This window comes from Triturus cristatus, chromosome 12, assembly GCF_964204655.1.
Source record: "Triturus cristatus chromosome 12, aTriCri1.1, whole genome shotgun sequence".
In the NCBI taxonomy this organism is placed as follows: domain Eukaryota; kingdom Metazoa; phylum Chordata; class Amphibia; order Caudata; family Salamandridae; genus Triturus; species Triturus cristatus.
In genome coordinates, this window is record NC_140595.1 from 763,600,062 (window position 1) to 763,611,470 (window position 11,409).

The window sequence follows — 11,409 nt, forward strand, 5'->3', positions numbered from 1 at the left end:
TTGAGGCCATACTCTCTAGTTTTTCATAATTTTCAGGGTGGCCAATTTTCATTTGCGAAAAGTTTAATATAACGAAACCACAGGATTTGAGAGACCTTGTCAAATTTCAAACAGTCCTTAATAATTTTGCGATTAAAACTGGTCTCCTCAGAAACCCAAACCTTGTGCCAAAGCAGAATAGGGTTAATTTTTATCACATCAACAATAAAGGGCCGACCAAGCTCAGTATGCCAGATAAAATTATCAGTTGAACTTGGAACAGCTCTCTTCCACCCCTAACTATTTTCTCTACTGAGGAGGGAAGTTATCCCGAAACCCGAGCCATGTCTCGGGCGATATTTTAAAACCCGGGCCATGTATCGGGTCTAGAGATCATCAGTTCAACAAGTACTTACTTGCACCCACTGGGGTGAACCACTCAAGAACTCCATCAGAGATCATCAGTTCAACAAGTACTTCCTTGCACCCACTTGGGTGAACCACTCAAGAACTTCATGTACCAGCTTCCCTTGGGGCGACCCGGAGGAGAGGCTAGCGGAGTGCGGTCCATTGCGGTTGTTCATAAAAATGGCTCCCTCGAGCTTTGAGCTGACGAGCTCCTGGACGACGCACCTGCGTGCCTGTGCGGGCACTGAGGCCCTTGACGGTTGCTTGTCGGCCCTCTCTTCCACCCCTAACTATTTTCTCTACTGAGGAGGGAAGTTATCCCGAAACCCGAGCCATGTCTCGGGCGATATTTTAAAACCCGGGACATGTATCGGGTCTAGAGATCATCAGTTCAACAAGTACTTACTTGCACCCACTGGGGTGAACCACTCAAGAACTCCATCAGAGATCATCAGTTCAACAAGTACTTACTTGCACCCACTGGGGTGAACCACTCAAGAACTTCATGTACCAGCTTCGCTTGGGGCGACCCGGAGGAGGGGCTAGCGGAGTGCGGTCCATTGCGGTTGTTTATAAAAATGGCTCCCTCGAGCTTTGAGCTGACGAGCTCCTGGACGACGCACCTGCGTGCCTGTGCGGGCACTGAGGCCCTTGACGGTTGCTTGGCGGCCCTCTCTTCCACCCCTAACTATTTTCTCTACTGAGGAGGGACGTTATCCCGAAACCCGAGCCATGTCTCTGGTGATATTTTAAAACCCGGGACATGTATCGGGTCTAGAGATCATCAGTTCAACAAGTACTTACTTGCACCCACTGGGGTGAACCACTCAAGAACTCCATCAGAGATCATCAGTTCAACAAGTACTTACTTGCACCCACTGGGGTGAACCACTCAAGAACTTCATGTACCAGCTTCCCTTGGGGCGACCCGGAGGAGGGGCTAGCGGAGTGCGGTCCATTGCGGTTGTCCATAAAAATGGCTCCCTCGAGCTTTGAGCTGACGAGCTCCTGGACGACGCACCTGCGTGCCTGTGCGGGCACTGAGGCCCTTGACGGTTGCTTGGCGGCCCTCTCTTCCACCCCTAACTATTTTCTCTACTGAGGAGGGAAGGTATCCCGAAACCCGAGCCATGTCTCGGGCGATATTTTAAAACCCGGGACATGTATCGGGTCTAGAGATCATCAGTTCAACAAGTACTTACTTGCACCCACTGGGGTGAACCACTCAAGAACTCCATCAGAGATCATCAGTTCAACAAGTACTTACTTGCACCCACTGGGGTGAACCACTGAAGAACTTCATGTACCAGCTTCCCTTGGGGCGACCCGGAGGAGGGGCTAGCGGAGTGCGGTCCATTGCGGTTGTTTATAAAAATGGCTCCCTCGAGCTTTGAGCTGACGAGCTCCTGGACGGCGCACCTGCGTGCCTGTGCGGGCACTGAGGCCCTTGACGGTTGCTTGGCGGCCCTCTCTTCCACCCCTAACTATTTTCTCTACTGAGGAGGGAAGTTATCCCGAAACCCGAGCCATGTCTCGGGTGATATTTTAAAACCCGGGACATGTATCGGGTCTAGAGATCATCAGTTCAACAAGTACTTACTTGCACCCACTGGGGTGAACCACTCAAGAACTCCATCAGAGATCATCAGTTCAACAAGTACTTACTTGCACCCTCTGGGGTGAACCACTCAAGAACTTCATGTACCAGCTTCCCTTGGGGCGACCCGGAGGAGGGGCTAGCGGAGTGCGGTCCATTGAGGTTGTCCATAAAAATGGCTCCCTCGAGCTTTGAGCTGACGAGCTCCTGGATGACGCACATGCGTGCCTGTGCGGGCACTGAGGCCCTTGACGGTTGCTTGGCGGCCCTCTCTTCCACCCCTAACTATTTTCTCTACTGAGGAGGGAAGTTATCCCGAAACCCGAGCCATGTCTCGGGCGATATTTTAAAACCCGGGACATGTATCGGGTCTAGAGATCATCAGTTCAACAAGTACTTACTTGCACCCACTGGGGTGAACCACTCAAGAACTCCATCAGAGATCATCAGTTCAACAAGTACTTACTTGCACCCACTGGGGTGAACCACTCAAGAACTTCATGTACCAGCTTCCCTTGGGGCGACCCGGAGGAGGGGCAAGCGGAGTGCGGTCCATTGCGGTTGTTTATAAAAATGGCTCTCTCGAGCTTTGAGCTGACGAGCTCCTGGACGACGCACCTGCGTGCCTGTGCGGGCACTGAGGCCCTTGACGGTTGCTTGGCGGCCCTCTCTTCCACCCCTAACTATTTTCTCTACTGAGGAGGGAAGTTATCCCAAAACCCGTGCCATGTCTCGGGCGATATTTTAAAACCCTGGACATGTATCGGGTCTAGAGATCATCAGTTCAACAAGTACTTACTTGCACCCACTGGGGTGAACCACTCAAGAACTCCATCAGAGATCATCAGTTCAACAAGTACTTACTTGCACCCACTGGGGTGAACCACTCAAGAACTTCATGTACCAGCTTCCCTTGGGGCGACCCGGAGGAGGGGCTAGCAGAGTGCGGTCCATTGCGGTTGTTTATAGAACTTGGAACAGCTAACAGGTAAAGTAGAAAAATATTCTCACACAATTGTAGTGGCTGCACATCCGTAATCCCCCAATTGCCCGCCCCATACAGATAAACACTTCGACTTATATATTTTTACTAATTCTGGTAAAGGTCTACACCCCAATTTTCTAGAAAAATTGATCACAACACCTATAGCTCTTAAAAACACCGATTTCCTTGCCTGTACGGCAGTGGACCATGTCCCAGTGTAATCAAAATTAATCCCCATATAAGAGAAGTTATTGGTGAATTCAATTCTGTCATTTTTATAAAAAATGTCGCGACATTAGGTGATCTTCTTTCCGCATTTCATTATAAAAGTCTTGCTGGTGTTCACACTTACAAAAATAACAGTTGATGGACAGAATGCAGAACAATGTCATATATACACCCCAGTACAGAGATCTGGGCCTAAATCCATCGTTTTTTTGCTCACCATGCCATTCCAGTTTGAACCCAGCCATATGCAAATCAGTCTTGACCCTGTGCCTCATGGGAACAGTCCAGCCCGAACTGCCAAGCCAGGTCCTCCCTGGACTGGAAACAAGCATCCTAGGACCGGTTTCGGGGTTTCACCCCTCTTCAGCCAGGATAGCTTGATTCCAGTGGCATGGAGAGCACGGGACCTACGTCTAGGCATACCCGTCCCACTTGGGGTGACAAATGCAAAAATAACAGTTGATGGACAGAATGCAGAACAATGTCATACATTCACCCCAGTACAGAGATCTGGGCCTAAATTTATCGTTTTTTTGCTCACCATGCCATTCCAGTTTGAACCCAGCCATATGCAAATCAGTCTTGACCCTGTGCCTCATGGGAACAGTCCACCCGAACTGCCAAGCCAGGTCCTCCCTGGACTGGAAACAAACATCCTAGGACCGGTTTCGGGGTTTCACCCCTCTTCAGCCAGGATAGCTTGATTCCAGTGGCATGGAGAGCACGGGACCTACGTCTAGGCATACCCGTCCCACTTGGGGTGACAAATGCAAAAATAACAGTTGATGGACAGAATGCAGAACAATGTCATACATTCACCCCAGTACAGAGATCTGGGCCTAAATCCATCGTTTTTTTGCTCACCATGCCATTCCAGTTTGAACCCAGCCATATGCAAATCAGTCTTGACCCTGTGCCTCATGGGAACAGTCCAGCCTGAACTGCCAAGCCAGGTCCTCCCTGGACTGGAAACAAGCATCCTAGGACCGGTTTCGGGGTTTCACACCTCTTCAGCCAGGATAGCTTGATTCCAGCGGCATGGAGAGCACGGGACCTACGTCTAGGCATACCCGTCCCACTTGGGGTGACAAATGCAAAAATAACAGTTGATGGACAGAATGCAGAACAATGTCATACATTCACCCCAGTACAGAGATCTGGGCCTAAATCCATCGTTTTTTTGCTCACCATGCCATTCCAGTTTGAACCCAGCCATATGCAAATCAGTCTTGACCCTGTGCCTCATGGGAACAGTCCAGCCCGAACTGCCAAGCCAGGTCCTCCCTGGACTGGAAACAAGCATCCTAGGACCGGTTTCGGGGTTTCGCCCCTCTTCAGCCAGGATAGCTTGATTCCAGTGGCATGGAGAGCACGGGACCTACGTCTAGGCATACCCGTCCCACTTGGGGTGACAAATGCAAAAATAACAGTTGATGGACAGAATGCAGAACAATGTCATACATTCACCCCAGTACAGAGATCTGGGCCTAAATCCATCGTTTTTTTGCTCACCATGCCATTCCAGTTTGAACCCAGCCATATGCAAATCAGTCTTGACCCTGTGCCTCATGGGAACAGTCCAGCCCGAACTGCCAAGCCAGGTCCTCCCTGGACTGGAAACAAGCATCCTAGGACCGGTTTCAGGGTTTCACCCCTCTTCAGCCAGGATAGCTTGATTCCAGTGGCATGGAGAGCACAGGACCTACGTCTAGGCATACCCGTCCCACTTGGGGTGACAAATGCAAAAATAACAGTTGATGGACAGAATGCAGAACAATGTCATACATTCACCCCAGTACAGAGATCTGGGCCTAAATCCATCGTTTTTTTGCTCACCATGCCATTCCAGTTTGAACCCAGCCATATGCAAATCAGTCTTGACCCTGTGCCTCATGGGAACAGTCCAGCCCGAACTGCCAAGCCAGGTCCTCCCTGGACTGGAAACAAGCATCCTAGGACCGGTTTCGGGTTTCACCCCTCTTTAGCCAGGATAGCTTGATTCCAGTGGCATGGAGAGCACGGGACCTACGTCTAGGCATACCCGTCCCACTTGGGGTGACAAATGCAAAAATAACAGTTGATTGACAGAATGCAGAACAATGTCATACATTCACCCCAGTACAGAGATCTGGGCCTAAAACCAACGATGGATTTAACCCAGATCTCTTGACTGGGGGAGAATGTCTGCATTGTCAGAATTCCGTCCATCATTTGTTTGTTGTAACGCTTTTCGCCCTACGTGGGATGAGTATGCACAGACGTGGGTCCCGTGCTCACTACGCCACTGGAGTCAAGCTATCCTGGCTGATGACGGCTGATAGCCAGAAACCGGTCCTAGGATGCTTGATTCTGGTCCAGGGAAGACACGGCTTGGCAGTTCGGGCTGGACTGTTCCCATGAGGCACAGGGTCAAGACTGATTTGCATATGGCCATGTCTGAACTGGGGTGGCGTAGTGGGCAAAAGAACGATGGATTTAACCCAGATCTCTTGACTGGGGGAGAATGTCTGCATTGTCAGCATTCCATCCATCATTTGTTTGTTGTAACGCTTTTCGCCCTAAGTGGGAGGGTATGCCCAGACGTGGGTCCCGTGCTCACTACGCCACTGGAGTCAAGCTATCCTGGCTGATGACGGCTGATAGCCAGAAACCGGTCCTAGGATGCTTGATTCTGGTCCAGGGAAGACACGGCTTGGCAGTTCGGGCTGGACTGTTCCCATGAGGCACAGGGTCAAGACTGATTTGCATATGGCCATGTCTGAACTGGGGTGGCGTAGTGGGCAAAAGAACGATGGATTTAACCCAGATCTCTTGACTGGGGGAGAATGTCTGCATTGTCAGCATTCCGTCCATCATTTGTTTGTTGTAACGGTGTTCACACTTAGGCCTCTATCGTACATAAATGTAGCAAAATTAATTATTGTTCTTTGTAATCCTTATTGTGTTTGTGCCATTAACTCCTTCCGTGCTCATGACGGAACCACGCCGTCATGAGCCACGGTTGCCGTGTGCTCATGACGGAGTGGTTCCGTCATGCTGCGGCTGTTGGCGGCCGCGCCGCCCACGCGGTGCTAATTCCCCACCTGTGCGGGCGATTAGCGCTGTGGGCGGAGTCATGACGGAACCACTCCGTCATGAGCACAGCCCAACCGTGGCTCATGACGGCGTGGCTCCGTCATGAGCACCGGGCCACCGCACTGCCCCCCCGCACCTCCCAGCGCTGTGGCGGAATTTCCGCCGCAGCGAAGGGGTTAAAACAAAACTGTAACTGGTATATTATTAATAGTCGGATAATCTTGGCGATGATCTATCAAATGCTGACCAAGATCATTAATATATAAGCTAAAAAGAAAAGGAACAAATACACATCCTTGCCTTACTCCTTTCCTTATCGGGAATTTAGCTGAACATTCACCTTGTTTACCAAATCGCACCCTTGCCCCTGCATCTCTATATAGTTTGCTCATAAAGAGTATTAATGTATGATCAACTCCCATCTCTTCCAATATGCTCCATAGCTTTTCATGTTTCACACAGTCAAACGCAGAACTTAAGTCTACGAATGACAAAAAAATGTTTCCCCTCCTTTGCCTGGGTATGTTTGCTTATTATCAGGCTTAAGTTCAAGCCCTGTTCAATAGTCCCAAGGCCTTTGTTGAAACCCATATTGCAGGTTTGACAGGATATTAGCCTTGTCAGCCCATATATGTAGTTTATCTAAAATAACCCGCCCTACAACTTTAAGGCGAGAATCTAGTAGGGATATCGGGCGATAGCATATAGAATTATTTCTATCCCCCTTTTTAAAAATTGGGATCGTAATTGCATCAGACCACGAGGCAATAAAACCTTGGCGGCAACATTTATCCAGAACATTAGATAATAATGGGGACCATAACTGTATATTACTTTTGTACACGTCTACAGGCACTCTATCCGGCCCTGGGGCTTTACCACTTGCACTCTCATTAATGGCCTGGATTATTTCCTCAACAGAAAAACATATATCTAGGGGAAAAACTGTAGACTGTGCTATCCTGGATGGATCTTGCTCTTTTAAGTCTTGTATAATTAAAGATGGTTTATCGTCATCATATAGCTTAGTGAAATGTTGGTTCCGTTTGTCCTCGCTTATTGCAAAATCTACAGATGGACTATCACTTCGTGCAAGAAATGGAGCCTTAACTGCTTTCCAAAAGCTATTATTATCTCTCTGAAGGCACGCATCATGCAGCGCTTGCCAGGCCTCCACCTTTAGTTGATTCTTTAGTGCTTTTAGCGCACACCTATACGTGGTTCGGGCCTGTCTCACATCCTCGCGGTTCTTATCTTTTATACTTAGCACTTTTTTTAGGTGAGTATGCACCCTACTACAAGCATGATCAAACCAGCCCTGCACCTTGGATTTTCTCTGTTTTTGTTTTACTGTTTATAAATTCTGGATTTCCCCAGTAATTTTATTAAAAGCGTTTAGGACAGCCTCATTCCCCTCAATGGTGCTAAGGCATACTTCGACATCCTCTTTACTGTTCTTTATTAGTTGTTCAATAAATTATTTCGGATCTACTTTATACCAGCTGAGGGAGTACCCTTTAAGGCTAGTAAGTTCAATTTTAAAATCATATTGTGTACTCAGAAGCTTCTTACCAACAACAGGGCTCCCCAGATCAAATTTGATGCTTCGGGGATAATGGTCGCTCATAGCAATGGGATGAGTTTTAAATCCATGAACCTTATTAGAATGTCTATTTGAGACTAGGATAAAATCAATGATTGAATTGCAACCTCTGCCATTAAATGTGGGTGTATGTGGTACCGGTGGTATACATAGATAATTAGCAAAAGCCAGATCAAATTGATAAGCGATTGTATTCAACAGGTCCCCCAACTGTGTATGAGAGAAATGAAACTGTTCATCATCTTGCCCTTGTTCTAGTCTACAAACACCCTTTCCACTATGCTGGCACAGGAGATGATTAAAATCCCCACCCCATATTATGCACATATCAATAGACAAATCATCCTGTAGTTTGTTCAGGTCCCTTTGCAAATTCATTATTATACCAATTATCTTCCCTTTAGGAATATTATTGAAAACATTTTATATTACAACACAATACCTTTTTTCCACATACAGTACTAATGTATGATAATAGGCTGTCTCAATTTTTAGATTTAACTTATTTATACCCACTGTATTTGAGACATAAATCCATAGCAGCCCTTGTTGCGTCCATGGCTCGTACTATCTGCTTATGTATGAAAGGTTTGATATCCTTCTATGTGTTTTTCCTCCAGCATCCATGTTTCTTGTAGACACAGTATAGAATACCCATCCACATAAGTTAACCATAGGGGGTCAGATATTTTTAAGGACAGCCCAGCAACATTCCAGAATAGTATTTTGCATGCAGTTAATTCATGTTGTCCGACTTTAGTTATAACCCCCTCAGGTTTCATACTTGTGCTGCTACTTAGAGTATCCTGACTCGCAGTATCTGTAGTTGTTAATGTGGGAATCTTCTGGGCAATACCGTCAGTACTATTGTTTATTTCAGGACCCATAGAATTAACTATTGGAACACACAGGGAGCACCCTGCCGCTTTACCCTCCCGGGTGCCCGTTTCACATACTACACTCGGTCAATCTATATTAGGGGTGGGCGGAATTTGCGGAATTAACCTTCGCAAATTATCGCGAGAATGTTTAAAATTATCGCAAACAAGCAGAAATATCGCAAAGATGCGGAAGTTTTTTTCCGGCATGTTCGCGAGATTTTCTGCATGGTTGCGGGTCGCCAACTTACCCATGTGGTTGCTTGCGGGCGCGGCCATCTTGTTTTGAGTTGTTCTCGCGGTGCATGATCGCGAGAAGAAAGACGTGATCGCGCGACGCATGACGTCACTGCGGGCGCGAACTGTCGCGAGACAGCGCAAATGGCTAAAAACAATACAACATCTCATGGAGAACGCGACCGGATCAAGAAAACTTGTCGGCGAACGCAGGGATTCAGGTAAGGCGATCGCGCGCGCGCGAGAATGTATCATTTTACAGCGCGAGCAAGAAACAAATTATCGCCAAGCTGCGGAAACCGGAATTTTTGACATTTTCGCGCTCTCCGCGGAACGCAAAAATGTCAAATTATCGCAATTTCCGCGAACGGAACGAAATTTTTGCCCAGGCCTAATCTATATCCTCAAGCGTAGGAAGAATATCAAACCGGTTATGAACCGGGACATTATAATGGTTCATAACATTTAGAGAAGAGCCCCCACAGTTGGTTTTATTCTGTCTAGTAATTAGTAGCTGGTAGAAAAAACGGTAGAACGTTAATTTCCCTATATACGATGTGTGGATTCCCTATCCTAGAAAGAATAGCATGTACTAAACGTGGGTCACTGAAAGTTAGTACAACACAGTCACCCTGCAAGATTTTATGATCTCTACCCACCCACGTGACTCATCTAGCCATTTTAAATTTAGCAAAAAGTACATCCGTTAGGCAGTTTTTACTACCTAGCCAGCAAAGAGATGTATGGCGCAGAGCCTCCCATGTTTCAGATGCTGTTCTGGGTAAACCTGGGACATTAGCTAAGATTACAGTATACGGAGTTGCGGCGGGAGGTAATTCAAGGCAGATATTATCTACAATTGCCGGTGAATTTATGGGCCTAGCCAGAGCTCTCTCAGCCCTGTCCCTCTCAATCCGTTATCTCCTAGAGGCCCATTATCTACATGTTTTACCTGTGGCATAGTAGATGATAAAGCTGTAGATGTGGTCGATGGTACTACCAGTCACAGGAATTCTGAAAGAGGATTCATGGAGAGCATTATTGTTAGAGGGGTTAACCTCAGGCAGTGTTGATGCTTGTATAGGATATGTCCTGGTATTAGGTTGATCATTTATAATAGCATGGATAGCCCTATTACCATCCCTCAAGCAACCTTCAATGACCCCCACTCTTTCAGTTAGTTTGGTCATAACCTCAATAACATAATTATACAAATCATCTATTTTACTCATTATTTTGGCAATTTCATTGGTCTGTCACATAATTAGCATGTTCATAGAGTCCGCCTCAGGGGCTACAGTCCTCCTTCCTTCGCCCATCTTGCCCTGTTTGCCAATGTTCTTTCTTTTCTTACTCTGTGCCGGCTTCTTTAAGTTTTTTACACACGTTGCAGTTCTAGTGCCCCCCGGTGCCTCAGGGTTTCTAGGACGTTTACGTGGTGGTTGCGAATCACAGTCCTGGTCGCTAATATATATGTGGCCAGATGACTCCTGGATGCATCCATTCTTGGGAGACTGAGGGGCTGATCCATCACCTGCATCATTGGGGGGAAACGATAGATGTAATAAGTGTGCAATCTGTACTAACCAGAGTACCCGCCCTCCCTTGCGTCAATGTCTCCTCCACCAAATGTATTTGTGCCTCAATAGCTCCCATAGCCCCTGTGAGATAATTCATCAGTGATTTCTGCCCTCCCACACCTAATGTGGTTGTGGGGTTAGCGTATGCCTTCCTTTCCACTAGACCACCAACTAAAATGGCCCCAGGAGGGACAGTATTAAACATGGGAAACATGACACCCATCACCGGCCATTATCCATGCAGATCCTGCTCTGTATGTAAACTCACAAAAGCAACTTAGAGCCTACAACTAACTGAACATTTCGAATGGACTCTGAGACAATACACAAATTGCAACACTACCCATGTAATTTACATGATCACCTGTCTGTGCAGTCTAAAATATATCGGAATGACATGCCGCAAAGCTAAATAAAAAATTTGCAAACTCCGCAGTACCATCAAGTGCGGAAGTCCACCACCAGAATGCGTCACAATTTTTTTAATTTTAAACATACTACAGATGACATCCCCTGTGTAATCTTTGAAACTTTAGACATAAAAGGCAACAATGCAGAACGTATCCTTTTTGAGAAGGAACAGTGGTTGGTGTATCATCTGAAGAGATACGACCAAGGATTAAATTACAACATACCTCGGCTCTCTATCATAAATTGAAAACTCTGTAATCTAAAATGAAAAATATGAACATCGCAGTTCTAGATTCTGTGTGTAAAAAGAGGGGTTAACTCTGCCTACTGTAAAACAACACAGTAAATATATACTAAACTCAGGAATTCCTGACTGCATTAAGATGGAAGAACTTACATTGAACTAAACTGAAAACTCACTCCACACC